The sequence below is a fragment of the Ooceraea biroi genome, chromosome 9 (genome assembly GCF_003672135.1).
Source record: "Ooceraea biroi isolate clonal line C1 chromosome 9, Obir_v5.4, whole genome shotgun sequence".
NCBI lineage: Eukaryota > Metazoa > Arthropoda > Insecta > Hymenoptera > Formicidae > Ooceraea > Ooceraea biroi.
In genome coordinates this window covers 11,511,114-11,520,904 of record NC_039514.1, presented here as the reverse complement: position 1 = coordinate 11,520,904, position 9,791 = coordinate 11,511,114, and positions in this window count along the sequence as shown.

Sequence of the window (9,791 nt, the reverse complement as noted above, 5' to 3'; positions counted from 1 at the left end):
CTTTCCGCATAATATCGCGGCGCACCACGGAATTATATGTACATAATAATTAGATACGTGGTAGATATGCAATCTGCGACGTCGCGCTGTCTCCGCCGGCCATTCCTCACGCGCGCACGGGCGGGCGCGCGTACTCCCTTATGCAAGGCATACCGCGTGTAATAATGAAAGCGATCGGAACACGCTGAAAATGCGCGCGCCCTGAATAACTCGCAATAAGATGCATTCCGCGTGCATCGTGCATAACTATGGACGACCAGTTTCGAGGTAAACCTCATGTTGCAAGCGGAACCGGGTTCACTTGGAAATTTGATTAAGCGGACGCAGAGTGAATGTTAATAGGGATATAACAGGCGTATCCCTCGCATCGCATTGTGTTCAAGGATGGCCATTCGACGGGGATGTCGGGTGCAGGGAATGTCAAGGGGATGGTGAACTGAACTCCCGACAGAATCGGGCACCGGGTAGGAATTTTAATTGTTGCCATAAAACCGAATTACGTCGACGACAGCGGACCCGGATAGAAACTGCTACGTACAGAGAATTTACGGAGAGTAGCGTGTATAAATAAGGAAAGGGCCAATGCGCGGATCGGGCACGTAGACGGAAAAGTTCCGTCGCGGCTTCCGTTTTACATCCGTCGCGGAGGATCTGACGTGTATCCGGAGCACAGTTTTTTTAACTCCGACGAGCTTGCGGGAGCGAAATCTTGAGGTCTCGGGGAATTAGGGAGACAGTGGAGGGGCAGTAGAGTGGACGCGGACGGACAAAAGGCTCGCGACCGACTCGTAACCGGACGTTAATGTACTCGTCTCCGAAAGATCGGAATAATGGATGACGGCGGACGATTTTACATCGCGTCCGCGCACACTCGGTTCCACTCGAAATCAAGCTCCGCCGAAGGTTCGATTAACGCGTTGACACAACCCGCTGCTCATCCGGTGGACGCGCGTGAAGGGCCTAGAGCGAGAAGTGGACTCCAAGTACGCCGGGCCGTGAAGTTGACTAAAATGCAGTTAACGCGAGATGCGCCGCGAAGCTTGATAGAGTAAATACGACGATAGCGAGCCCAGCATCGCGCGCGTGGGCATACACGCTCTCTCTCTCTCTTCTCTCTTTTTCGCTTCCTCTCTAAGTCAATGTTACGTTTTCCACTTTAATTGCTCCACTGTGTGCGGATATTTTCTACGCGTTTCCACACTTCGCGTCCTCTCCTCGACATTCCGAGCGGAAGAGCCAAAAGGCTCTTTTAGTCGTTTACGTTCTTGAGTCGCTCGAGTGTGCTCCGCATCGCGATAACATACCGCGCATCGGGAGAACCATGTGCGTTCTCGATGGATCACTATCGGATATTCGGGGCACTCCAGCATGCGAACGTTCGAAAATCGCGGCGATGACACGCCGACGTATCGCGTAGGATTCGCCACTTAGAGCCTTCCGTCTCTAATTTCCACGCGATAAGACACGAAAGGGAATTTAAGAGCCTTTTCGGCACCAGACGCGACGCAGGCAGACGAAGGTAGAGATACTCAGTTCCGTTCGGCGTGTTTGTGAAGACACCGCGAATCGACGTGCCGTTATAATGTCGCGGCGTACAAAAGCAGCGTTTTGCTGGCGTTGAATCGTATCTAATTTACACGTCGCTCGCTGTTTGTAGTTTGACGATACTCGGGAGCTGACGCGTTGCAGCCGCTTCGAGTATAGCGATAAGAGGGAGAAGTTTCGCGATTTGCCGGAAAGTTTCAATAGGAATATTCAATGGGCAAAATGCAGCCACTCCGGCTGCATTTAACCGCATCGCGCCATCGTAGCAGCGCGAGTCTGCTCTCGCGTTGCTACAATTTCGCGCTTCATTTACAACAAACGATTGAGGCAGCTTCGTATCAGTTATCCAATTACTGTTAATAACCAAATACCGGTGCACACACGCACATGAAACATTGGTTTAGTTTTTTAGCTTGACTTTCCGTTTGGTTAATAACGTAATCACCGATCGCATCTAATCAGCGTTATCTAGATTTAATTAGCGTAATTTAACGAGTATGGCTGAATAATGCTCTCCTCTATAATGCAAACGTAATTTACTTATAATAACAAAAATTAAATTAATGTGGACTGATTTATACATCTGTCATTCATATCATCTGTCATTACTAATATATCTGTCTTTCAGTGAAAACGAGCTTTGATTAAATTGGACGTAAAGTGCGAGACACATTGCATTCTTCATTCCAAGCTTTGACCACATAAATATATCTTTGATTTATACAGGGTGTCCCGGGTTTTAACCGACAAACTGCGGGAGCATATTCTACTAGTGGAAATAAGAAAAAATTCTTATATCGAGTTTGCTTAGAAATGCTTTATTACAAAGTTATAAACCAATATTGAAAAGAAATATTAGATAAGTAACAACGGATTTTTTCACAAAAATAAAAATTATCTACGCAATGATTTAGTGACGCGTTTCAAAATGTTGTCCTTGCACATCGATACAAGCTAGACATCGACGTAGTACAGAATTTGTTACGGTACGACATTCCTGAAAATTTTGTTGCATCTCAGTAACTGAATTAGTAATTCGTTGCTTTAAATCTATCTGGTACTCTCCTGTTAGGAAATCTACGTCGATACTCTCGTACGGCAGCTCGTGCATTTCCGTCACAGAATCCGTACACGAAATGAATATCGGTGTATTCCTCATTTGAAAACACTTTTGGCATTCTGATAGTAATTGCTAGTTGACACGACGATTGAAATCTAACAGCTACTGTTGTGAAAGTAACAATCATACTGAATCGTTTCAACATAGTGACATGAATACATGTGAATACACGTGACATAAACGTCTTCGACCTTCCAAATTCTACACTATGTTCCGTTGTTACTTATCTGATATTTCTTTTCAATATTGGTTTATAACTTTGTAATAAAGCATTTCTAAGCAAACTCGATATAAGAATTTTTTCTTATTTCCACTAGTAGAATATGCTCCCGCAGTTTGTCGGTTAAAACCCGGGACACCCTGTATAGTCAGATCCCAAACTTTTGCTCAAATATATCGAGTTTACATCACGAGGATTTTTCCCTTCGACGATATTGATCCGAGAAATTTCCTATTATTGAACACAGAGGTATCGTTATCTTCGGTATAAGATACGCGACACAATAAAAATGTTTCAAAACTATTTTGATACGGAGGTAAGTGTGACAGTAAAATTTTATTTCCGTTCTTGGCAATCTCTCGCAGTCGAACCGACATGGAATCATTGCTCCTCTTCGATCCCACGCGCTTGCGAGAGAGACGCGGCAAAAAATACTGCCGAGTGCAGCGAAGAGAACGGCTCGAACGAAAAGGATACGAACGGAGTGGCGCGTGTGCGGAGCTTAAAGCCGCCACGGGGAAATGCCAAACACGTCACGGTGCTGAAAGAATCAGGAAGATCGGAGGTAGGGCAGGTATATAAAGCCTGTCCGTACGCTGTAAAGAGCGCACTCACGTACCACGTCGAATCTTTTATTTCGTTATTCCTTAGTCCCCCGCTGCTACGGCATGCCGTGTTCCTATTTCTCGGATTACTTCTACGTGCATACCTAACGCCGGGGTGTCCCTTTCTTTCGCCTTTCCGCGGAAGATCCGCGGAATCGTGTTCGGCGTGTCGAATGGTCACCTTCCGATATTCGATATTCGATTACCGGCGGCGGTGGCGTTTCGCTTTGCATTAACCGTAAATTATCGCCCACATCTCCTCTTTATCGAGCGAACCCCGATTTAATTATCTCGGGGACAATTTTCGTTCATTCAAGCAGGCACAAGCGGTAGCGGTACTCCGTGTATGTACGCGTCATCCGTCCATCTATTCAGCGCGCGATCCATGCAACTTGCCGAACGTTGTACGCGCGCGCGCGATTCCGCAAAGTTCACTTCGATCAATAATTCCGATCGCGGTACTAAAATAGAAAAGCCACAAGTGCTTATTAAAATATTAATCTTCTGAATTACACAAAAGGGCATTCGAAGGAAATTAATGCTTGGCTCATACGATGCTATTCAAAATATAATAGAAAGCTGTCAACCTGCACGACATTTCTGTGGCGATTACATTTATCTTCATCATTCGTTATGTGCGCTTGCCATTATACGTTGCAACTTGTCTGCAAAAATAACGAAAATCGTTTTCCGTGTCAAAAAGTCCGCGGGGCATTAATCTTATCTCCAGCGAGGCGACATTGTCATGCGTCGCGCTCTTGATGTCTTCTGACTCCCTTCTAATGTACAACGGAGGTCGGATTTACGAGCGGCATCGAGATGCAGCTCGCGGAAATTCCCTTACAAAACCGACGCCTCTTTAATGTCATCTCCGCCCCCGCTCCCCGTCCTAAATATTTTTCAGCGAACCATTCGCGCCGCGTTCTGTTTCATGACACCTTTCAATCATCGATCTCCTTCCACTCTTCGGACTACAATGGGTTTCGCGTAGTTCCATCGGATAGCTTTATCGATTCGCGCGGTACGCCATGTACCAGAAACGACAACGATTTTTTACCGTTATACGTAGGAACCGTGTCGGCTGTCGGTCTGGTTACTCTTTCGTTTCTCTGATTGACGTTTTTCTTTTGAATTACGCCTCGCGATCGGGTGCGAGCGCGATCGATTGCGCGGTCCAAAAAACAAAAACGTAAAGAACGTAATTTTTTCGAACACGATGACGCTCCTCGTTTATTTTTGCCAATTTCTGTATGCGCAGAAATTGTGCAGAAATTCTTCGCGGAACTGACCCACACGCGCAGGGATGAAAGGCAGATACATACAACGATGGATGTGCGATTGGTTACATCCTTGGCTTACGGACGTTGACGTTCAAATTCAAATTCGATCAAGCTGTTAGCAGATGACACGTGAGAGGTGTACCGGTTGAAATTAACATGAGCGAAGAACATCAAAACTGACGGAATACTGATGGTATCATGTTCCTGCCTCTCCGCCGTATAATAAAATCGCAAATTGTCAGACACGACAGGTATTTCCTTGCGAAAAGAATGGAAAGTCAGTATCGGGTGATGAAGTTTGTACGCGAAACGTTTCTTTCCCTTCCTTTCGACTGTTCACCCTACGTGCTTTATTCCTGCCGTCGTCTGCTCCTGTAGTCTGCGACGTATTTTGCGCACCGTATGATTGGAAAAACTGTTTCTGTGTCTCGCTGAGTAGAATCGTAAAAAACACCAACGTGGATATTGAAACCATTAATTGATCCTAGAGAAAAAACGCTGCCGGCGCGGGACAAAAATATTGCCCGCTCCACTGAACCGACGCCCAGCGCAAATGCATTTTTTTCGTCTAGTTAAATAATCGTGGCCGACCGAGTTTCATTGCGGCAATAAACGCCGAAACTTCTTTTTGTTTTTCACCCGAGGAATTCACGTGATACCACGCGTGCTGATGGACCGGCTGGAAGCTTATTGCACAGAATTCTGTCCACCGTTAGATCGCTCTACCTTGGTTTTGCAATCGAAATTAAAAAGTATATGCATAGATATACAGGGTGTCCCGGGTTTTAACCGACAAACTGCGGGAGCATATTCTACTAGTGGAAATAAGAAAAAATTCTTATATCCAGTTTGCTTAGAAATGCTTTATTACAAAGTTATAAACCAATATTGAAAAGAAATATCAGATAAGTAACAACGGATTTTTTCACAAAAATATAAATTATCTACGCAATGATTTAGTGACGCGTTTCAAAATGTTGTCCTTGCACATCGATACAAGCTAGACATCGACGTAGTACAGAATTTGTTACGGTACGACATTCCTGAAAATTTTGTTGCATCTCAGTAACTGTATTAGTAATTCGTTGCTTTAAATCTTCAAGCGAGATTACTTCTGTACTGTAAACTTTATTTTTTAAAGTTGCCCATAAATAAAAATCAAGAGGCGTTAAATCGGGCGATCTTGGAGGCCAGAAAACCGGTCCTCCTCGACCAATCTACCTATGAGCATAATGTTCATCTAACCAGTTTCTAACTTGTCTAGCATAGTGCGATGGACAACCGTCTAACTGTATCCAGCTGTTTTGGCGAAGATTTAAGATTCTTTCCGAGCGTCGTCGGTGTCTTAGAGATGAATGAACATCATCATATTCATTCATAGGTCGAAATGAACCCAAATTACGTAATTGCAAATGGGTATTACTAAACACAGAACTATCTGGTACTCTCCTGTTAGGAAATCTACGTTGATACTCTCGTACGGCAGCTCGTGCATTTCCGTCACAGAATCCGTACACGAAATGAATATCGGTGTATTCCTCATTTGAAAACACTTTTGGCATTCTGATAGTAATTGCTAGTTGACACGACGATTGAAATCTAACAGCTACTGTTGTGAAAGTAACAATCATACTGAATCGTTTCAACATAGTGACATGAATACATGTGAATACACGTGACATAAACGTCTTCGACCTTCCAAATTCTACACTATGTTCCGTTGTTACTTATCTGATATTTCTTTTCAATATTGGTTTATAACTTTGTAATAAAGCATTTCTAAGCAAACTGGATATAAGAATTTTTTCTTATTTCCACTAGTAGAATATGCTCCCGCAGTTTGTCGGTTAAAACCCGGGACACCCTGTATAGGCATCGAATTATTAAGCACACTCGGGATTTGTCAGATGTGAATTCTGCATGGAAAAGCTTCGATATCTTATTTACATTTATAAAATTTATTTCGCGGGAAGTTATTTCGTTTAATAAAATATCTTTGTAATTGACTCTCTCACTGGAAATATCCGTTATTATTATCATCATTATAAGCTATAGAAACGATTTAATATGAATGTATGAAAGAAGATAATCAGGATTATTAATTATCATGAGATTTACTCCGAAAAATGTGCGCAAATTAATCTCTCGAGCTGGCTCTTGTACGTAACAATGAACGTCATGAACACGGCGTTCAATTTTGATGGCGACTTGCATTAACATCGATACAGAGGTAACATGCGTCACGACACGTAGCCATGCGAAAATACGCCTTTGCTTTCAATGGGCTTTGTCTACATGCTCGACCACATGAAGCGTTACACAGTTCTCTCCCCCTCCCCCCCCCTCTCTCTCTCTCTCTCTCTCTCTCTCTTTTTCAGTTGTCCACGCCCAGAGCCTCTCCAGTTTAGAGGTGTCACAAAAGGCGAACTCGCCAGGAATAGTTTTCAATCTGTGCCGGGAATTAATCCGTTTTCGCGGTGGGACTTGCTCTCGCGCACGCGGATTTCGGATTCACCAGAGCCGCCTGAAATAGCCATGGCCCACCGCGACTTCTGTCACTTCCACAAACACCCGCGTCAAAAATGAAATCCCAACTTTGCTTTGAAGCCCGCCCCGCTTCGTCCCGAATCGACGTCTGTAGTCGCGGTATTTGCGTTCGGTTCGGCAAATACCGTTCTGATGCTGAGATCTCGCGGACGCGGGGTCCCCCGCGGGATCAACTTCCGCCCTTCACGTTCAGGCGAATGCACTCTTCGCGACTTCGGTTTATCTTGCCGTCCGTTTTTCTTAGCGGTGCTCTCTTTCGGCCGATATTGCGACGGAGCCCGGCCGCCTTGTTTATTTTGCGCCATCAATCTCCTGTGGCGGTGGCGAGACCGCGCCGTGGCAAGATTTTTCACTCCCTCGTCTGCAGCGATAAATCCTCGAACGATACACACTTGTCGTGCCGCGAAGCGATCCGCTTTTAATTCCGATAGAAAACGCACGCTTAATCGGCAGCCTCGAAAATTCGTACTTGCGTGTAAATGGTCACGAGCCGGTAATGGGAAACTGAACTGCATGCATCACCGAATGCCAGTTGGGAGGCATCGCGCCGGGAATAGCGAGGCGCGAGCGAAAAATCCGGAAATTCTCGCGTTTGTAAGAAAATTACTCGATTCTGCCGCGGAATATCAGCGAAGGTTGCGCGAGGAGAAACAAAACCGAAAGAGAAAAAGAGAAATGGAGGTGGGAGAGGAAAAAAACAGGCGCCGCAGTGCGCCAGGGCGTAGCGCGATACGTTAACGAGTAGACACTGCTCCCAATTGACAGCTGTCGACCCAGAAAATGCAATGCCCACGGGCACAGGGATACACCCTTTCTCCATCCGCCTTTTCTACCTCATTCCTCCCTTCGCCACGTATTACACCGCTCTCGCTCGCTCCCTTTTTTACGCCCGCGTATCGCACTCCATCGTTTCCTCTTCATTTCCCACATACGCGGTTTGTCTCGCTCCCCGTATAGCACGGTAAAGTTTTTGACGTACACGAGCGAGATCGCCGAAAACGCTCCGGGATGGATTTTCAATTACACGTCGCCGGCGCAACGTCGTGAAATCGAGTTACCGTATCGTGTACGTATTGACGAACGCGCGTATCCGCCGTGCGTTTAATACCGCGCGTTGTCGTGGAACCTGCACGCGATTAAAATAGAGTCAAAGTGGTTATTACGGAAATCCTGTCGCGATATCGTGATCACGATCTCCTCACGATCAAGATTTTCCTACACGAATAAGATCTGTTTACTGTATCGTTTTTGTATCGTGTTTTTATCCGATATGATACAAGCCTCATGTGATTTAACGAGATAAACATATCACAGATACACTTATAGTAGATTGAGTTAGACAACAAAATATTGTGCGAACTCTAAGACAATGTTGCAAATATATTGTGTGCTCTGTTTGCACCCTCAGAAAGGATTTCTGATAACAAGACGAAAAATATTCTTGACTAATTTAATCGTATTACAAGTATAACAAATATGAAAATAAAACAATTTTTAATTTAAATCAGTAATTTCTATTCTTCTCTCTCGAATTAAATAAGATCGTCTTACTGTCTTGAGACAAGAGTAACATATACAAATTTATGCTTATATATTCTTGTATGTAGAATAATTTGATATTAGCGCCACTTTATAGTAGGCTTTGTCGATGTCGACGCGTCATTTTCTCACAGTCGCTCGTCGACTCGGCGCCGTCCTTTATTCGGATAAAACGGCCAATATTTATGTGTTGCAATCGAAAATCGGGAAAGTGTTTCTGTGTTTCTGTTATTTACAATGAATAAGTGCAATACTCTACAAGAAATATTAAAAGATATGGAAATGTAAGTAAGTATATACAATAGAGACATTTCCATATCTTTTAATATTTCTTGTAGAGTATTGCACTTATTCATTGTAAATAACAGAAACACAGAAACACTTTCCCGATTTTCGATTACAACACATAAATATTGGCCGTTCTGTGCAGATTCTACAAATTCTCTTACAAGAATAGAATAAGATGTCTTTTAGATCTCACAATATTCTGAAATCAAGAATATTTTGAACTTGCTAGAAATTTGTATCTAAATCCTTCTGAGAAAATTAATGAGATAGCACGAAGATTATTTTAATCTAGATTTTAGAATTTTCTATTCAAGATTAAAATATGCTTCTTTTCAATAATAAATATGATTGTCGCTATAGCGATCTTATTTTATGATGGATTAAAGAGTAATAGCATTAAGTCCAGAAATCTTTTCTCTGGGTGTGACTTGCGTGGAAAGTATTCGAGTAATAATATACGAAGTAATTTACTGACATTATCATGATTTATTTCGAGATCTGCACATCGTACGGGCATAATGTAACATCTCATAACGGCCACGATATTATCTCTAGAATTGAGAATTCAACGCGGGATTACATTACGAACGCTAATGCATCGCTTGAAGCGTACCATTAGCGTATTGTACTTCTCGCCATCTCTGCGG